General features: G+C 40.7%; 1 protein-coding gene and 1 long non-coding RNA gene across 3 annotated transcripts in view; one reads left to right on the top strand and one right to left on the bottom strand.

The window, feature by feature from the left end:
* The window catches only part of LOC121277008 (tolloid-like protein 1), a 427,048-nt gene extending 421,517 nt beyond the window's left edge, over nucleotides 1–5,531 (bottom strand). Inside the window, exon 1 of the mRNA XM_041185854.1 lies at nucleotides 5,058–5,531. The gene's annotated coding sequence lies outside the window, so the exon portion shown is untranslated. The remainder of the gene's footprint in view (nucleotides 1–5,057) is intronic.
* LOC121277016 lies at nucleotides 3,760–20,648 on the top strand. Of its 2 annotated transcripts, XR_005942779.1 has the most exons (4): nucleotides 3,785–4,078; nucleotides 13,372–13,475; nucleotides 13,631–15,800; nucleotides 18,926–20,648. It is a non-coding gene; the product is annotated as an uncharacterized LOC121277016 (long non-coding RNA). The 2 variants fall into 2 exon arrangements; XR_005942781.1 differs by lacking the exon at nucleotides 13,372–13,475 and having other exon boundaries at nucleotides 3,760–4,078.
* The last annotated feature ends 408 nt before the right edge of the window (nucleotides 20,649–21,056 follow it).

Raw genomic sequence — 21,056 nt, 5'->3', positions numbered from 1 at the left:
GCTGGTTGCCTGCCTGTTTTGCCGTGCGACAAGCAGAAAATCATACAGGCAAGGAAAAATCACAGTCAATTGGACCCACGTGTGTCTACCGAACAAAATATCATGCAAGTGCATGATGATGTCATGATGCTTACCCGACATCATCACACACTGTTTTATTCCCATTTGGGTTGGGCTCACGCCCACCCACGAGATGAAAAATTCTGCTCCAATTTTTTTTGCCACTTGCCCTAATATCTCCTTATATGGGGTTGTGTCAAACTCTGTTTTACAGTGGTCCTGGGAAGTATCTTGGAATATTTTACCATGTTAAAAATGATGTTCAAATGCAAACTGTTCATGTAGGCCTAATTTTGATTTTTTTTTAGAATTTTTTTGGCAGTACTTACTTTCTGCAAGTAAGAACATATGAACAGGTATAGACCATTCCACACCTCGAGGCTGTTCCATCATTCTATTAGATTATTGTTGATCTGTATCTTAAATCCATCTTCCCACCCAGGTTTCTTTACCCTTAATAACCTTGCTTAACAAATGTCTATTAATCTCAGTTTTGCAATTTTCAATTGGCATAGCCACAATTTTTGATGGAGGGAGTTCCAGATTTTCACTACCCTTTGTGTGAAGAAGTGCATTCCAACATCACCCGAAATGGCCTGGCTCTAATTTTTAGGTCTAACCCCTGGTTCTGGACTTGCCCCATCAGAGGAAATAGTTTCTCCCTATCCATTGTATGAAATATTTTAATTTTAAACACCTCAATTAGATCACCCTTTAATCTTCAATATTCAAGGAAATACATACCTAGTCTATGTAACCTGCCCTCATAATTTAACTGTTTAGCCCTCTATCATTCTAGTAATTCTACCCTGCACCCATTCCAAGACTAATGATATCTTTTGTGAGGTGTGGTGTCCAAAACTGAACACAGTACTTCAGATGAGATCAAAGCAAAGCTTTGTTAAACTGCAAAATAATTTACACCTCTTGCATTCCAGCCTCCTTGAGAAAAGGGCCAAGAGTCAGTTAGCATGTTAATTATTTTTGTAGCAGTCCATGAACTTTTAGTGATTTCTGTATTTAGATCCCTAAATGTCTCTGCTCAACCACAGTTTCTAGCTTCTCATCATTCACAAAATATTCTGATACATCTTTGTTAGGTTCAAAGTAAATGACCTCACATTTTCTTAGATTGAACTCCACCTGTCACAGTTTTGTCCATTCATTTCATCTATCAAGGTCCCTTTGCAACTTTCTGCTTCCGTCTACATGATTCACTCTACGACCTAGCTTAATTTTGTCAGCAAACCTAGATATAGGGTTCTTTCTTTTCATCCAACTCATTTATAAATATAGTGAAAAGCTGAAATCTGAGGCCACAGCACAGATCCCTGGGGGACACCAATAGTCACATTCTACAATTTGAGTATATGCCGATTAACCCTACTCTCTTGTCTCCTACGTCATAATCAATTTCCTTCCCAAACCCCCACCCCCGCCCCAAGCCAATAAGTTGCCTCCAATTCTATGTGTTCTATTTTTGTTTACAAGATGTATACTTAGAAGTCGCAGCACAACATACATTTTGATGTCAGGTAGTTGCAGTCTGACATATGTCAGGAGATACTCTGTAGACAAGTTTGAAGCCAAAGCTTGAAAGTTACAATGGAGGCTTCATAAAACACTGCCGGTAGTAATTGGTCTTGTTATTTTTGTGTGGTTGAGCACAACCAAATTGACATGAAGCCAGTAATTTTAAAAAATTGTTGGTAGTATTGTTCAAAATAAAGAATTAATGCTGGTGAATGTTTTATGCAGCAAATTTGGAGCTAGCATGTTTGCATCTAATTGAAAACCAAAGTTCCAAGCTAAATGGCTAAATAAATCACCTGGCACAGTCCTAAACCAAACAATCTAGGAAAGCTTTGCATCTGTCTTGGGTTAACTGATCTCAGAGTTGGTATTAGAGGAGTCCTACTATTGGCTACAGAATCACTGAGTTAGTAAGGGGAAAATGCTGCGTCAAAGGATACAAGTCTGGATTGCTAGCCAGTGACTCCTGCACAGATAAGGACAAGAGCAGGCTCAGCTGTGATGCCCCAATAGTCGAACAGTCCATCAGTGCTTAAATGTGAAAAATGGACAATTGTCTAAGGTACTACAGGGCTACTGCTCGTACACTTTCACATTGTTTTCCCTTTTTACACTAATGGTAATGATACACAAAGTGTGAAGGAAGCAAAACAAAGTTCCAATGGTGGCACAAAATACCAAGAGTAGGTACTCAAACCATCTGACACAGAATATGGGAACACGAGAAAGTCAAGAGCAAGAACAAGCTATCTGCCTTGGCGGGCTCATTCCACAGTCCCTTCATGATTCTTCCAGATAAATGTATAATCGGGTACATGTTTAAAAGCTGCAGACTAACCAGCCAGTAGTCAGATTACCAGTATATTGCAGAGTCAGTATGATAACTGTGTTGTTTTCCAAGTACTGCTAATTGATGAGATTGTTACAATGATGAGGTTTATAGGATTATGTTCTGGGATTGTGTCTTAAATTTAAGGTAAAATAAAGGGGGTCATATGACCTGTTCTGAAGTCTGTCTGACAGCAAGCTTGGTTGGTTTGATAGAGATCAAAGAGGGCCCAGACTGTTTTACTGGGAAGAAGGTGTAAGGTATTTACAGTTGGAGACAATGTCAGCAACCTGTGTGTTAAGAGCAGATAAACTGCAAGTTTCCAAAGTCCCAAAAAAGTATTAAAACTAGATATTAAAAAATATCTAGTTGTAAACAGTTGTTTTAAACTGTCCATTTACTTCCAAGATAAGAGAGCTGGTGCCTCAAGGATGGCTAACCACATTTTTACCTGGATACAAGTGATTCGCATTGTCATAGAGAAGGGCAAGGCATAAGATATCCCTGAAAACTCACAGACAAGGTTAGTCTCCCAGAATCCAGGAGAGGGAAAGCAACTGTAGACAGCAAGACGCTGGTTTGCCATGCAGGGATTTGGGTGGGAGCTTGTGCTCAGATTGAAAAGACCACATTTGTGAGGAGTTAAAATGAGGCTGGAAGATTTTCCTGGCTGGGATTGAGGAAGAAGCTGAGGGGGAAAAAAATCCTCTCTGTGAAAGACATTTCTGAGATTAAAAGTTCCCAGGCTGAGAAAGGAAAAGAACAGAAGTAAACTTTCAGGAGCTAAGAATCACCTTGGATTGGTTCTGGGAGATTTGAATATCTACTTAAAAGATAATGTAAAATATATCTGTGAAGTGTGTTTTTGGTTGTGCTAAAATAAAAAAAGTAATGTTCTGTTTTGTGGTTTAAAATATAAATTGCCTATATGAAGTGTCTAGTCATTAGTGTTTTTAGTCTTTTGTTACAGTGAAAAAGTATTAATGTGAAATTTTGTCAGCACATCTTTCAGCTATTAACTGCAAGGTCGAATTTATTTTTTTAAGTTATAGTTCTCTAAAGAGATGTAACGATGTGGCTTGTTCATACCAGCTTCTAATCGGGTAGATCGGTGCTTTATGCATAGATACTTAAACATGTATGCAGAACTTCGCTCACTGGCCTCCAACTCATAGTGACGATTTTGAAGTCAGAATTGATTTGGCTGTTGCATTAGGTCTTTAAACCCGATGCGTATTATATTCATGTTAGAAATACTGGAACAAACTGCCTAAACTTTCAAGATGTTTTACACGGGTTACCGAGAAACGGAAGTGGCGTGAGGGTGCCTCCTCCAGGTATTCTCACGCTGTTAGAATTGGTTCGAGCAAAGCACTTAGTCATCGCTTGTTCATCTTGCGAGAAAGTAAGAGATGCCTTGACGGTGTCGCTGAAAACGCTGCCTGTTCTTGAATCACTCCTGAATGACGTGGTATACACAGCGACCAGAGGAGCTCTGGCTCTTGTGTGAAGGCAATACGAAAACCGCTTCATAGCACCAAGTTATATTCAGAAAATAACTGCCCCATAATGTGAACTAACTGGTGTATTTTAAAGGAAGAAATATAAACACTACAGTAAGAACAAGATGCCAGTCAGATCTGTTGCAACTGGCTGGTAAGTCACGTTCGTATGTGTCTAATCGCTTTTCATCGGAGTGGGGGAAGGGTAAAACCATAAGCGGTTCAAGTAGTATGTTAGAACTGAAGCAAATACTGTAATAATTAAATCAACTGTCTCTGCTAAAGTTATCATGGACTCATCGTCCCGTCTATCAAATTATACCCTTAAAACAAAATAGATGAATCCTTATGCTTGTAAAACTTCATTAGATCAGCCAAGAATGAAGCGTGAGTTGCTAACATCTGATCAAGGCGACCCCTTTATATTACTGTCCTTTACGCTCTATTTTTACCCGACATTAATGCATTACCCTCTTGTAAAAGTTTCTACCGCCTGCTCATAAACAGTATGGTCCACCTAGAATTTTCTTCCCTGATCGTGCAAGTTTGTTGAGACACCAAGCCTGGTGTGAACAAATCATGCCAGAATATCAAAACAGAATTCAATACATGCCCTTGATGAAGGTTTTTTTGTTTTTTCTTTTCTTTAAAAAAAATATTGATCGAACACATCTCATTTCATTAGACAGTGAATGCCAGTTTAAAATGATATTGTGATCCCTCACAAAGTGCAGCCTGCAGGCGGTTTTAAACTCATCCTTTCAGTACTTATCAGCTAACACGGTATTTCCTGACCTTTCAGCGCAGTTACATAATCAACGAGTAACATTCCGGGAGTCAGTCTGATATACCACCAGAGAACACTTAAACCACAGGTAGCCACTCACTTACTCAGCTTGCCCTGAAAGTGACGAGATTGGCACAAAAAAAGCCTCAATTTCAAAATCTGGTCTTTTTTTTAACGCAAAGCCTAGTCGAAACGATTGCTTAAGATTTCAGCCTAAATAACACAATCGTACTTTAACATCGCCGTGGGAAAAGACTGGCCCCGAAAATAAATCTCTATCTTTACGGTTAAACATTTCATAGGGTTCGACAGGCAGGGGGAAAAAAAAGCCAAGTGCTGCACATACCTTAGATGCACGGAAACGCACAGTGGAGTTCAGGAGCCGCGCAGAGCCTGCTATTAAAGAGTTTTTATTTTACTTCTCGCTTTACTCATTCCGGGAGCTGTTTACTGATACGTTAGCACGGTGCTTGTAGCGAGTACCCACATCTGAGTAGAAACGTGCCCATTTCCCTCTGAGATTAGACCGTCCACAAGGAGATTACTCTGCTATCAAGGTACGTACTGACGTCACTCCATCAATCCTCAAATTATCCCGCAACCTGGCGATTAAATGCCCTTAAATAGCCTGCCCTTTATCATTTGTGCTCCAACTGTAACTTTCTAACACACTTTATATTGCACTGCTTTGCTTCGTCCCGGCGTCACCGACTGGCCTCAGCTATCGATTCAATGAATTTCGCACACTTGTAATTTTATGAAGGCACTGCGGCTGCTAATCCTAGAGTGTTTCTAGGGATCTGTGTTTAGTTGCGCGTCCTTCCTGTTGTCACCAAATTGATTTTCTGACATTCGACGACCCCTAGTGAGCGCAAAAGGTTGACAGCAATCTCCCTGAAGACTGATCCCATTGTCAGTGATTTCGCAGAGCCTGCAGACCTGGTACACCCGCCCCCCACTTTCTGTTTGCATACTTGTTCTTACTAAATAGATTGGCATGCAGTAAGTTGATTCAAAGACATAGAGCACCTTTGTCTTTAAGATCGAACTATGGCAAAGCAAGTGCATAGCAATTAAGTCGTAATAATTATAATATTCAGTTCCTGGAAATGAGATGAGTGAGAAGCTTGTAAACTGAACTGCCGATGCGGTTTCTTACCTACACTGAGTTACACTGTGTAAAATGTTAAAGTTATGTGAAACAAAAGCAGAGCATATGCAAATTAGTTAGCTACTAAGATATGATGAAAAAAAAATATAGATATCTGAGGGCCCTTAGCTTCTTCCTCGAACAGAGGCCCGAACAATCCCCATCCACCACTACTCTCCTCCGTCTGGCTGAACTTGTTCTCACACTGAAAAATTTCTCCTTCAACTCCTCTCATTTCCTCCAAATAAAAGGTGTGGCTATGGGTAGCCACATGGGCCCCAGCTATGCCTGTCTCTTTATGGGGTATGTGGAATATTCCTTGTTCCAGTCCTACTCTGGCCCCCTTCCACAACTCTTTCTTTGGTACATCAATGATTACTTCAGTGCTGCTTCATGCTCTCCTCCGGACTTGGAAAAATTTATTAATTTTGCTTCCAATCTCCACCCCTCCATCATTTCCGCGTGGTCCATCTCTGACACTTCCCTTCCCTTCCTTGACCTCTGTGTCTCAATCTCTGGTGATATACTGTCCACCAATATCCATTACAAGCCTACCGACTCCCACAGCTACCTCAACTACAGCTCCTCACACCCCACTTCCTGTAAGGACTCCACCCCATTCTCTCAGTTCCTTCGCCTCTGTCGCATCTGTTCTGATGATGCTACCTTCAAAAACAGTTCCTCTGACATGTCCTCCTTTCTTAACTGAGGTTTTCCACCCATGGTCGTTGACAGAGCCCTCAACCATGTCCGGCCCATCTCCCACGCACCCGCCCTCACGCCTTCTCCTCCCTCCCAGAAACATGATAGGGTCCCCCTTGTCCTCACTTATCAGCCCACCAGCCTCCGCATTCAAAGGATCATCCTCCGCCATTTCTGCCAACTCCAGCACGATGCCAACACCAAACATATCTTCCCTTCACTCCCCTGTCGGCATTCCATAGGGATCGTTCCCTCCGGGACACCCTGGTCCACTCCTCCATCACCCCCTACTCCTCAAACCCCACCTATGGCACCTCCCCATGCCCACGCAAAAGATGCAACACCTGCCCCTTCACTTCCTCTCTCCTCACCGTCCAAGGGCCCAAACACTCCTTTCAAGTGAAGCAGAATTTCCCTTGTATTTCCCCCAACTTAGTCTACTGTATTCGTTGCTCCCAATGTGGTCTCCTCTACATTGGAGATGCCAAACGTAAACTGGGCGACCGCTTTGCAGAACACCTGCGGTCTGTCCGCAAGAATGACCCAAACCTCCCTGTCGCTTGCCATTTTAACACTCCACCCTGCTCTCTTGCCCACATGTCTGTCCTTGGCCTGCTGCATTGTTCCAGTGAAGCCCAACGCAAACTGGAGGAACAGCACCTCATCTTCCGACTAGGCACTTTACAGCCTTCCGGACTGAATATTGAATTCAACAACTTTAGGTCTTGAGCTCCCTCCTCCATTCCCACCCCCTTTCTGTTTCTTCCCCCTTCCTTTTGTTTTTTTTTCTTTTCCAATAATTTATATAGATTTTTCTTTTCCCACCTATTTCCATTATTTTTAAATCTTTTATGCTCCCCCACCCCCACTAGAACTATACCTTGAGTGCCCTACCATCCATTCTTAATTAGTACATTCGTTTAGATAATATCACCACTTCAACACCTCTGTGTTCTTTTGTTCTTTTGTCTGTGACATCTTTTGATGATCTGCTCCTATCCTAACCCCCCCCCTTCCACTTCTCCCCACAATCCCCCCCCCCCCCCCCACCTCCCCACACACACCTTAAACCAGCTTATATTTCCCTCCTTGTAAAGAAAGATCAGTTCTGTTGAAGGGTCATGAGGACTCGAAACGTCAACTCTTTTCTTCTCCGCCGATGCTGCCTGCTGAGTTTTTCCAGGTAATTCTGTTTTTGTTTAAGATATGATGAAGATTATTGACTTAAATCTTGTATTTATATAGTACCTTATCCCATTTCGGAAAGATCGCAAACTACTTCACAAAGAAGTCAGTTCTGAAGAAGTCCTATTGGACTCGAAACGTTAACTCTTGTTTCTCTCTCCATAGATGCTGCCAGACCTGCTGAGCTCTTCCAGCACTTTATTTTTATTTCAGATCTCCAGCATCTGCAGCATTTTGATTTTATCACAAATAATGAACTCTTGAAGCACAGTATGTAGGCAAATATGCCAGACCCATTATTTCAAAAAAGCCATCTTGGTTTTATTCTGCCACATGCCCTTTTTAATTCTTGGGACATGTATGGCTGCTTTTTGCTTTAGAATGGTTTTACTACCCATTTCTCCTCAAAACTAATTTCCCTGCCTGATACAGCCGTGCAATTACCTCTTTCCAAATCTTAAGCCATTTTTATAAAATTAGTCTTCTCGAAATGTCAGTATCTTTTGCTTGGTTAATAAGATTAAATCAAAATTATATTGTCATCACTTTTGCCCAGGTGTTCCTCAACACAGCGTCTGACACTGCACTAGGGCCACTGGTTAAAACTAGATAGAGTACACTAGACTTATCACTAGAATGGTATATTAGACAACAATCACTAATAGTTTCAGCAAATGTTTCAGTTAACCTGCCTTTGTCAATAGATGGTTCACCATCAGACCATATTATGCCATAAATTTGGAAATCTCCCATATTACAGGCCAAAACCAGTTTGGATGCTTTAGAAATTTGTGACCATTAAAAGAGTAGCTAATCTGTTGCTGACAATGTTTTCCAATAAATCAGAGCTACCTGCTGTTCTTTGAATAATGCCAGTGGATCAGGCACAAGGTCTTAGCTTAGCATTTCATGTAAAGGGCAGTCCTCCCTCAGTACTGCACTGAATTGTCATCTTAGATTACATGGCTAAATACTAGAAGGAGGTTTGAATCCATGACCTCTGATTCAAATAAAATTGATACCAACCAGCTAAGTTAATAGTTCAGGGTTAATTTTACCAATGAGCACTACTGGTGGGGAGCCTTGCTTGCTGAAAATGCCTATCAGATATTTCAATGGTGTTGAAGATGACCAACTGACTGGAAAATTATCTTCAGCATGGCCTAAATATTAACGTGTGCCCTCTTTAGAGATTCTCCCTGAAAGAAATATAAGCCAAAAAGTTACCCTTTTAATGAGAAGTAAACAAAGAATTAAGATAGGAACGAATGATTCATGACCCCAAAGTGAATTTGATTGTTTGTCTTTCAGTATTGAATCATCGAAGTAATTTATCAGTTTTTTGATTTCACGCTGTGTAGTTAATTGGACAATACACACCTTAAATACAACAAATTATGGATTGACACCAGCCATTCAAAACTTAAACACTAGGTGCAAATGAGTCATCCCCCCCACCCCGCCACAACTGTAACATAAATTGTTTGCTTGCTGCAAACATTGCTTCCTAACATGTATTAAGTTTGCACAATGCTCAAGTAAATTTCTCAGTTTACCCTTCCAGTCTTGCAATGAGCAGCTCACAACAGAATGTGGTTTGATGCATGATAGCCTTCATATGTGAGTATGGACAGTGATTGTTAATGGGCTTTTTGATTAGGGTCAAATAGCCCCCAAATCTTCACTTGGCATCCAGGCAAACACCTCCAACATGAATAACTAGATAATAGTCAGGAGTGGACACTCTGGCCAGATTTCTTTTCCCACCTACTTCCATTATTTTTAAATCTTTTATGCTCCCCCACCCCCACTAGAGCTATAGCTTGAGTGCCCTACCATCCATTCTTAATTAGTACATTCGTTTAGATAATATCACCAACTTCAACACCTCTGTGTTCTTTTGTCTGTGACACCTTTTGATGATCCTAACAATATCCTAAGGATACTGAACCTGATGGTAACCAAATGATGCAGACACTCAGTTTGAAATCACAGGCACTAGATGGGATATTTTTCTTCTCCTTAGTCCTCGAGCAGCATATAGCACATGATAATTCTGCTGTGGTGTGTAGAGATATTGACCCTGGTAATGAAAAAGCTGTTTTAATAATATGCTGATAATTAGGGTAATGGAACAATGTGTGTTTGGTGTCATGCAAAGAAGGTCTTGAGAGAAGGAAAAGCTTTTTCACCCAGAGGGTGGCGGGTGTCTGGAATTCACTGTCTAAGTTGGTGGTTGAGACTGAAACACTCAAATCATTTAAAAGGTACCTGGATCTGCTTCTGAAGTGCTGTAACCTGCAAGGCTATGGACCAGGTGCTGGGAAGTAGGATTAAAATGAGCGCCTAGTTTTTTTTTTCCTTTTTGTCCGGCGCAGACATGATGGCTGGATGACCTTTTCCTGCACCATAACTTTTCTATGGTTCTAGGTTTGAAAAAAATGTTTAACTTTAAGAGAAGCACAAAAACAGGCATGAAAATTACAATAAATTTATGGTATATAAATTACAGATATGTATGCACATGCCAGAAAGTTGTAGTTGTAATAAATATATACTAGAAACACTACAATGGCACAGAAATATTAGCAGTAATGCGATAAATGGGGTATTTAAGTGAAAAGTAGAGTTATGCAAATTAAATTACACCTGTCATTGTGGAGGAGGTAGTATACTGCAGGAAAGAATTTCCAAGGGCTAAATGATCTTGTCTGAATTCCCCCACCAAGCCCCCTCCGGTTCAGGCAAAACTGTCATATAATAGGAAGGGACAACATGAAACAAGGAGTGGATGCCCAAAACTTATAAAATTCACTTCATGTGAGGAAGCAACAGTTGACCTGTTAGTGAGCATGACTTTGTAAGGAATTTGGTTGTTGGAGAAGAGAACAGAATTAGTGTTCACTCTCATTGAGATCAAATGTTCTCTACATTATATATGTTCCATGAAGTGCCCATACATTTACCTACAAGATGAAACTACAAGAATACCCAAATGAAAATGTGTGCTTTGAAACTCAATACGAGCCGTCTGCTTCCCTCACAGAGCAATGGGATTCCAGGGGACTACCAACCATACTTAAGAAGCATTATATAACTGAGAACTGCCTGTCTTTGGAGCAGACACAGCACACCTACCAGTGACATAACTAGTAATGTTACTGAAGAAGTAAAGTATCGAAAACTAGTAAAGAAGGGTGTGAGATCCCTGTTGCTCATAATTGGAGTGCAGTGACCCCAACTAAGGCGTGTGTTGGATGAGGACAGAATCGGGTTCAACTGTGATGTTGTCATATCACTGACAGCTATTGGCTGGGGTCATATTGAAAGAATGATACCTGAGAAATGTCCAAGTACTGCCCTCACTCATTTAATTTTTATGTTAACATAGCTCACTGTCTTTAAGAAAGGAGGGCATAAAATGGTACAATGTGATTTCTACTCCCCCCACCCCCTCCAAGCTCATGGATTAAATCTAAAACCTTTGCACTCTGTAATGTTTAGTTACAACCAATACATTTATCTAATTCAAAAACAGAATTACCTGGAAAAACTTAGCAGGTCTGGCAGCATCGGCGGAGAAGAAAAGAGTTGACGTTTCGAGTCCTCATGACCCTTCGACAGAACTTGAGTTCGAGTCCAAGAAAGAGTTGAAATATAAGCTGGTTTAAGGTGTGTGGGGGGGGGCGGAGAGAGAGAGAGAGAGAAGTGGGGGGGGGTGTGGTTGTAGGGAACACACACCCCCCCCTCCACTTCTCTCTCTCTCTCTCTCCGCCCCCCCCACACACCTTAAACCAGCTTATGTTTCAACTCTTTCTTGGACTCGAACTCAAGTTCTGTCGAAGGGTCATGAGGACTCGAAACGCCAACTCTTTTCTTCTCCGCCGATGCTGCCAGACCTGCTGAGTTTTTCCAGGTAATTCTGTTTTTGTTTTGGATTTCCAGCATCCGCAGTTTTTTTGTTTTTACATTTATCTAATTGTTCATTGCGTCAGCCCACGATATTTAATTTTTGTTCCCACATTTTTATACTTTACAAAGGGTTTTGCCTTCCCTTAACTGGTTAGTTGAAAAGGTTAGCTTGGTTTTCTGTGGTTCCCAGTTGTAGTGTTGCTATTATTTAGCTAATACAAGGTGAGCATTTCCTTCCAGTGAAGTGAAATGCTTCATTGGAAATATTTTAAAATTCTATGTGATTAGCTGACAAATGTACATCTTATCTATGATTAAACTATATTTCTCATAGACAGGTTCAGGAAACCACAATGGACAATAGTGTTAGTATTTGTTAAAGGCCAACAGAGGTTTGAGGATGCTAGAGCTGAATCTGAGGCCTTTAGCCTCTCACCCTATGGGTCAAGTTGTGCTTTGGAATTCATTGGTTCACCAGGATTCTGAAAGGAAACACATAAATGCCAATTACCAAAGCAGTGCTTAAAATAATCTCTCAAATTACTATTGGTGATCATTGCATGCAATGATTGTCTTCAACAACTGCAATCATTTTCAACATACTGCTGAAGACACTGACATGTTTGGTGATTGTTACACAAGCACTGACTATTCTGTGGCTCAACCAAGTGCCAATTCTGTTTATGAGCCTAGACAGTGATTCAACCAGGGGGGAGCTTTCATGATCAAAACTGGTTCTGTCCTCTAATGTTCTGTCCTCTAATGTCCACAAACATGCCTATACCAAAAGTGGGGTACAGCAATCATGAGGAAATCCTGAATGACTTTTACCTGCCTAGCCCAGTATACTAACAGTAGCGAAGTTGGAGTGCAATTTACAGCCAGTCAACAGTCATTTCATTTTGTGTGCAAAAACTACAAAAATAAATATTTTGGAAGCAATATACTCAACATGCTGGAAACGTGAAATAAAAACAATTCTGGGAATACTCAGCAGGTCAGGCAGCATCTGTGGTGAGAGAAACAGCTAATGATTCAGCATACTTGGCAAAGCTTAGGGATGTAACTGGTTTTAAGCCAGTACAGAGTCAGAGAATCGGAGTGTGGAGCTGGTGATGTGGAGGGTGGAAAGAACAAAAAGGAAGGTCCATGACAGGGTAGAAGGCAGAGGAGTCGAATGACAATGGAATGATTGGGCATGGCAAAAAGGGGGGCAGTAATAGGACAAATACAAAAAACAAAAGATGCCCCAGAGAAGCTGGAAACGGTTGTGTAAAATCATTGCCAGCACCTCTTGTCCAAAAGAATGGCAGCAGAGGTTAGGATCTGAACTTGTTTAACTCATTGAGTCTGGAAAACTGTAAAGTGCCTAATTGAAAGATGAAATGCTATTCCTTGAGCTTCACTAGAACAGTATAAGAGGCTGAGGACTGAGAGGTCATAAGTGGGAGTGGTGTAGAGACTTAAAATGGCAAGCAACCAGGAGCTCAGGGTCATGTCTGCAGACTGGAGGTACTCAGCAAAGCAATCACCCAACCTGTGTTTAGTCTCCCCAATGTAGAGGCGACTGCATCGTGAGCAGGGAATGTAGTGTACAAAATTAAAATAAATTCCTGGAATGGATACTGCATCTAATATACTGGGCATTTTTTTAATTATTTTTTTTTTCTTTATTTAAATTTATGAATACTGGTCTCTCCTCCACCCACAGAATTCTAGTGCTGCAGCTGCTTTACTGAAGGAACATTCTGCCAGATGTTTAAGTGACAACTCATTCATGCTAGAAATTGGACTTGAAAAGTTAGCAGTAAGAAAGTAAGCTGTTAATAAAAGTTGTGATGTAAACTATATGCTATAAATTAGATCACAAAATAACAGTTGTATTAAACAAGTGTAAATAGCCTAAGAAAGTGTTATGTTATTTATTCTTTTTTAATAAAAAGCTGATTCCGATTTATTCCCCTCTTTAGGTCACCATGTGACGGGCATCATTCACTGTCAGAAAAGACAACTCAGCTCCTTCCAAGGTTTTGTGTCTCCTGCCGGGAATACTCATCCATGCTAATTTGCTTGACATTTCCTTACTCCTGTGGGGAAGCACTTCACCTTTACTTTGTGTAAACCTAAATAGTCAAGATCCCCATCTTATCATAGCACATAGTTGTGTGTTTTGTGCAGTTTCACTGCACTGCTGATGTTTCATTGTTTAGCAATTCAGAGTGGTGTCTTTCCTACGCGTACTGCAGATTAGTTATGCAGATAATTGAAAGATACAGCTAAGGAAATGAGCTTAATGAAAGAATACACCACCAACTGGTGTAGAATTGCAAAAGCAGATGAGGATTGATCTCAACACTGCCTTGTGGTTGCAGCTGAAAAATTGCAGTGGCGCATGTAGTACCCTCATCCCACTGTGATCTTGCCTGCTACCATTTTGCTTGGCCTTCACTAGACTAGAACACCAGGAGCAGGTGAGAGACTCATTAAAATATTTAAATCGAGGCCCTTCAATGTCAAAAGAGGAAGTAGTGTGTAGTGCTAGACTCACCTTGAACTATTGGGTGGTACAGGTATAGGACAATGATCGGAATATTTCACAAATATTTCAAGGGGAATTTACCAACTAATCAATTATTAATATCTATGGGTAATTCACCTGGATGGATTTCTTAAGTTCTTCAATTGACTTCATAGATTTTTTATTTTTCTTCTGCTTTTAAACCTTCACAAAGCATAGGATGCAAGATGGGAGTCATCCTCCCTCTGAACCAACAGTAGCAGCCAGGCTCTGAGGCAGTCCTACACCAGAAGGGTGCCTTAAGTCATCTCTACCTTGCTATAGGCTCAGGGTCTATTACTTTTTCTCCGAGAAATAGTACATCAGGGTGAGTATCTTGTGGTGCATTGGTAGCATCCTTACCTCTAAGCCAGAAGTTCCAGGTTGGAGTCTTAATCTAGGACTTGATGGTCATGGAAGGTGCACTAATAACATGGCCAAACAAGTTGATTATTAACTGCAAATCCTTCCAATACTCTGACAGCTTGTGGTAAGAATGAGAGAATCTCCTTGTCAGCCAGAACCTGCAGGAGGCAACAGTAAACCACTGCAGCACTTTGCCAGGCACAACAATGGACCAACACACAATAAGTCCCTGGTTGCCAATGCCCTCTTAGGGCATGGTACCTGAAGAGAGAGAGAGAGTAGATCAAGAGCCACGACCTCCAGAAAGGTTGTCACAGACTTGTGTAGACTCTTAAAACAAGGCCTGCACTCCACTCTCACAGCCAGCCATGCGCTTTTTGTAGCAGTCAAAGTGACTTCAGACTTTTTTTTACATCAGGTTGTAGTAGCTGGTGGTGGTCACATTAGTCAATTTGTAGTCCATTGATAATATCAATGCCCACTGATCATTAATGGCTTCTTTGTCAAAGCCAATCATTTTACAACATGGCCAGCAGCATTCATGTCCTTGCTATTTGTTTCAGGTTATTAAAATATTTGTGGTACTGAACCTGTACTTGGGGTGATGGCTGCATGTGTTGACATTGCCTACTAGCTCCCTTCAGACTTGCTGTATTGTTTGCTTGGGTACTTTCCTAACATTGAGGGAAATAGGGCCTGTTTACATGCCCTCACCTGCTCCGCTATCATGTATGAGAATCAAGGTGCTTTTGTCTGTGACATATTGCTCTCCAGCAACAGCTCGGCAGCAGCACTGATTTTCAGAGGTCTGTGACTCCTTGCTTTAAGAGGTGCAACCACATTTTAAATGGTTGCTGGGGTAGCTAGAAATCCTGTCCTCCAATGAGCATCACTGCTGGAAATGCATGGAGAGCCAATAAAATAAAAATGTGGCTTCACTATCAAAACAGTGCAGACCTCCGATTGATGACACTCGGCAGTTGGCATCCCAATTACCCTGCCCAGTTCATGCTCCAAAATCCCAGCAGTAAAATTCAATTGCATTCAGTGAATAATAAGGTTCATGTCACAATTAAGCTAGGCATATTGTTCATTACAGACAAAAAGTGCTTTTCTCACCCTAGTTGTGCATATTGTGAAATTCTGGTTACAGGAGCTCTGGCCTAACATTTGAATTACACCAGGAATGCTGGAAGCTGAGGTGGCAAGAACAAGAGGTGACAGTCCATTCAATCAGGCTTTTTCCTTGTACAAACCATCCACAGTAAAGTTTCCCACTGGCTTTTCACCCCCCCAAAAGAAAATGAACAAATTGGAAAATATCTAACCAGCCTTATGACTCATCCTTATCAACTAATTTATTAGTAGTCAATTGGTAGTACAGAACTTGAGTATTGCTGAAAAAAGAGACATGGTTTGTCAAAGTTTTTTATCTTGCACTCATCAGGACAATTCACAAGAATACCAATGTAAGAAAAACAACAAATTTATAGTGTATGACTAGAGTGTTGATTAGTTGGCAAATGGATTCTGGTAGAGGCATTGCCATGGAGAACGCACCAGTTGATGGTGACTGTTAACTGCCCAGCATTGTTTGAAATTTAAACAAATAGATGGTGTTGCCATGGGAACCCCTTTAGGCCCAGCTCTCTCGACCATCTTTGCTCGGTTCCATGAGAAACGCGTCTTCAATGGAATAATACCTTACTTCCTACTCCTTGCATAGTTCTGATATGTGGATGATATGTTTGCTATGTTTAAGTCCACAGCTGCATGTAATAATTTCCTCACATTACTTAATGGGCTCCATCCTGCACTCAAATTCACCTATGAAATGGAGAAATCAAATGCACTCCCTTTCCTTGATGTGCAAGTTGAGAAATCTGCCAGGTGGTTCTCCACCATGGTCTACCACAAGCCTACCTTCACTGGTCAATATACACGTTGGGTTTCTTACAGTTCCATGCCCTCTAAGATTGGTCTTATCAGCAACCTTGTAAATAGGGCCCAAGCCATTTGCTCATCATGCAAGCTGGATGCTGGAATAGGGGACATCAAAGACTTCCTATGGGATAATGGCTACCCAAATCAGATCATTTTACACTGTATATTGCGCAACTCATGATTGGGCGTAAGACTGTCACTTGCAGCCCTGAAAAGTACTGAGTCTACTTCAAACATTTGAGCAACAGGTGAAGCTAGCTGTTTCACGCTGTTACTAAGCAGTAGCAACACGAGTGGTATTCGCCACTAACATGATGCTGCTGTCAAGCCAAAAAGATGTTTTGCTTATCACATAAATGAGTAATGTGATATATGAATTTCAGTGCCAGTGATGCAAGGTATGTAGGACATGTGTCCCAAAGACTGGCCGATCGCATCAAACATGTCCCCAGTGGGATAGATATAGATTGTACCCAACCAACCCATGCTTGCAAAACTCAAAATAGTGTCCAACATTAGATGTAATTCCACGATTGGGCAACATGTGCTAAACAATCCTGTGTGCTAATAATTACACTGACAACCAATTTGAGATCTTCAGTCAGGCTCACATTATGGCGCATTTTTATATACTGGCAGCTACATATATTAATGCACAGGGCCCTATTCTTTGCAGACAGAAAGAACATGTGCACACATTGTATCTGTTTCAGCAAAACAAAATTAGTGACAGCAATTTACTGGTTCATTCCTCAGGGCAATGACTTGACTAATCAGAGTCAAGCTGCCAGGTTTAAATTTCAAACAATGTTTGGCAGTTAACTGTCAGTCACCATCAACTGGTCCATTCGCCATGGCAATGCCGTGACCAATCAGAGTCCACTTGCCAACCAATCAACACTCTCTTCTCACACAATATAAATTTGTTGTTTTCCCTTTGTCCTGATGTGTGCAAGACGAAAAGAATTGACAAAATGTCTCTTTTTACAGCAAAACTATTTTATTTTGCCTAACATATGCTTGGTTCCAGCAGCTCAGGAGCCTACTACGTATCTACATCATCTCCACCTATATTTAACCTTACAAAATTAAATGATCCTGCACTCATCTCCCATCTGCACATGAGCACTCTCCAGAAAGGGGGGATTGTTGAATAGCATGGTTAATTTATCTTTCCCTGACAGAGGACACAGAGTTGAGTCATAGTTTCTGCCAACTCAACTGAAGTCAGCTAACTGTCTTTAGGTACAAACAACAGAAAGAGTCTTTAAAATTCATTCTAGTATTTTTAACATTACATTGCAGCAAAGGGTTAGTTAAACTGATACGAATTGAAATTAAAGCTGCTTAAAATACAATTTGAACATTTGTTTTATATTGCTGACAAAAGAGACATGTTTAAGCTTTTCATCTTGCGCTCATCAGGACACTTTGCAAGAATACCAATATAAGAGGAAAACAACAATTTATATTTTGTGAAAACAGTGCTGATTGGTTGGCAAATGGTGTCGCCATGGAGAATACACCAGTGATGGCGACTGACAGTTAACTGCCAAACATTGTTTGAAATTTAAACTAGGCAGCTTGACCCTGATTGGTCAAGGCATTGCACTGAGGAATGAGTCAGCGAATGGCTGCCACTTATTTTGTTTAGCTGAAACAGGCACAATGTATGTACGTGCCCTTTCTGCCTGCAAAGAACAGGACCCTGTGTATTAATATATGTAGCTTCCAGTACACACAAATGTGCCACACAGTGAACCCGACTGACAATCTTAAATTAGTTGTCAGTGTAATTCTTAGCACACTGAGGATTATTTAGCACATGTTGCCCAATCTTGGAATATCAGGTGCTAAATAATCCTCAGTGTGCTCAGAATTACGCTGACAACCAATTTAAGATTGAGCCCGAATGACACAATGTGGCGCATTTGCATATACTGGAAGCTACATATATTAATACACTGGGCCCTGTTCTTTGCAGACAAAAAGAACATGTACACACATTGTGCCTGTTTCAGCTAAACAAAATAAGCAACAGCCATTGTCTGACTCAGCCTTGACCAATCAGTGTCAAGTTGCCTGGTTTAAATTTCAAACAATGCTTGGCAGTTAACAGTCAGTCACCATCAACTGGTGCATTCTCAATTGCAATGCCACTTGCAAACCTATCAACACTCTCTTCAGTATAAATTGTTGTTTTCTCCTGGGCTGTTGTGAAATGTCCTGATGAGTGCAAGCTGAAAAGCTTAGGCATGTCGCCTTTTTCAGCAACATTCAAGTTCTGTACTACCAAATGACTACTTGTTTTATAAACCTATTCACTATAAATAATTAGTAACTGTAATTCATGGTGATCAACACTAGGATTTTATTCATGTAAAATTATATTTTGCAGCTTCACCACTACTTGGTGTACTGAGCCTTAAAGACAAGAAAAGCTCCAGTTTATACTCCTGATTAGAGAAGCAGACCACTTCTTGAAGAGATTCTACACTGTAAAAGGACTAAACCAAATTATGAACTGGAAGGTGTAGGAATTTAATGGACAAAAAATCTTGGCAATTCACTGGACTCCAGTTCAATTTTCCAGCTTGTGCTCTTTAGGCACAAAACTCCACAACAGGAGCATGAACTTATAAAATCTACATTGTCTATAATGAGGTCAATTATTGACTGATTCCAAGCTTTTCAAGCCAAATTAAGATCTGTTTGTTGCATTGCTGGTGCCTTCAATTTAAATGCTCCACTTATTATCAACCGTTACTTTGAACTAGAACAAAGATCATGGGAATGCATCAAATAATGTATAGTTCACACAATGAGCGACATTGCCTGTGTGCTGAGGTAGAGGCTGAAAAGGAATGTGTACAATCCTTATATTCCCTGCCATTAGAAACACATGAGAATGTAGTTACAGAAGAATCACCTGTACATGTCTACAATGCAGTTGAAACAACCCCGCAATTACTCCAAGGACACAGTTGCCGAGTTGGGCAATCTCATTTTATCCCCTAATCTCGGACATCCCAATGACAGCTCTACCTTTCTTTATGGTTTAAAGCCTTGGAGGGTTTGACTGAAATAAATTGTTCTTCGGTGCACTGTTACCATTGAGGTTTTGCTGAAGAATAGATCTGGTTATATACAGTTAGGCACCAAGTTCCAGCAGCACATAACATGGCAAGTCATATTTGATTGCAACTGTTTGTTAAGTATCTGGGGTGATAAAGCCTTAATAGGCACATAAGTGAGACCAGTCAGGCCAAGCTGTGCTGAGAACAGGCTCAAGGGGTTAAATTGGCTACTCCTGGTCAGATGCTATTGTATCTTACTACATTGAAGACCTGAATAAGGAGATAACATGTTAGATGAGAATCTCCTGGTGGATTCTGACTGTTTTCTTTGGCTCTGCCTGATACTTGGAGCGTAATTTTATGGCCCCTCCCACTGGCGGGATTTTCCGGTCCCACCAAAGTCATGGACTTTTGAATGGTGCGATGGGGCCTAAAATTCAGCCCTTGACATTTGGTAAGATTTCCCTCCCTAGTCTTCCACTAGGGAATTTTCACAGGAAGTGCACTTTAATGGTCTCATTAATTTAAAAAAGTTTAAAGGATTTTCCACAAAAGGGTCCTCGGAGGACATGGAGATTAAGCTTTGTGGGAGGTTTTCCAGTCTTTAATTGTTCTTTGGGGGGGATAAATAAGAGTTAGCAAAGGAAGTGGGATGTGTATTGTTGAAGCTGTTAGTTGCGAACTCTTCGAGCTCAGTTACTTTTGGGCTTGATGTACTGCTTAGAAATATTGAATTTTCCAGTCCAATCTTTATAGAAGCATGTCAACCTGCAGGACTTTCTTCAGTTCTGGAGACTGTGCCAGCATAACAACATGACAACTCATGAGTAATTGTTTGTAACAAAGTGAGATGCCCAGCATTGAACTTTCTCAAGGAGGACAATGTTTTTTATACAATGTGTTTATTATAAAACATATAAACAATGCATGTATAAGATATGTGATATATATAATGTTTTAATGTTTTGATAACAAAAGTAAATGTGATAATTAATAGCCTGAGGATAAGTCCTGTACTAAAACAAGGGTACATAATGATCAGCATTTTGGAGTCTTGATCAGTGATTCTGTTACCTGAATGATTTAGAGAGATGACCTGTTGCCAGCCTCAAAGAATCATCCACACTAGAAACAGTTTGTGGTCACAACTGAGAAAGGCACCAGTACAGAAGAGTCTAATGAACAGCAGCACTCGGGCAGCACAAATTCAAGTTTGTTGCATGTACGGATGATATGTTGCAGTCAGGCAGCCAATCATTAACTTTTTCTCCAGCTAAGCTCAAATAGTGTCACTCTGGAAATAGTGTGGGGGCAATGATGACTGTCTCTTCTGCTTAGGCTTTGCAATGCTGATATTTCCCCACAGTTTAAAGAAAAAATGGCCCTTCATTAGAGCTCATAGTTGTCACGTGTTTTAAAGGTAGCATCCATGGAATGGCACTAACCCTATTG

Source organism: Carcharodon carcharias, chromosome 1, assembly GCF_017639515.1.
Source record: "Carcharodon carcharias isolate sCarCar2 chromosome 1, sCarCar2.pri, whole genome shotgun sequence".
NCBI classification, from domain to species: Eukaryota; Metazoa; Chordata; class Chondrichthyes; order Lamniformes; family Lamnidae; genus Carcharodon; species Carcharodon carcharias.
The sequence above is the reverse complement of the archived record's forward strand: the minus strand, read 5'-3'. Positions and strand labels throughout refer to the sequence as shown.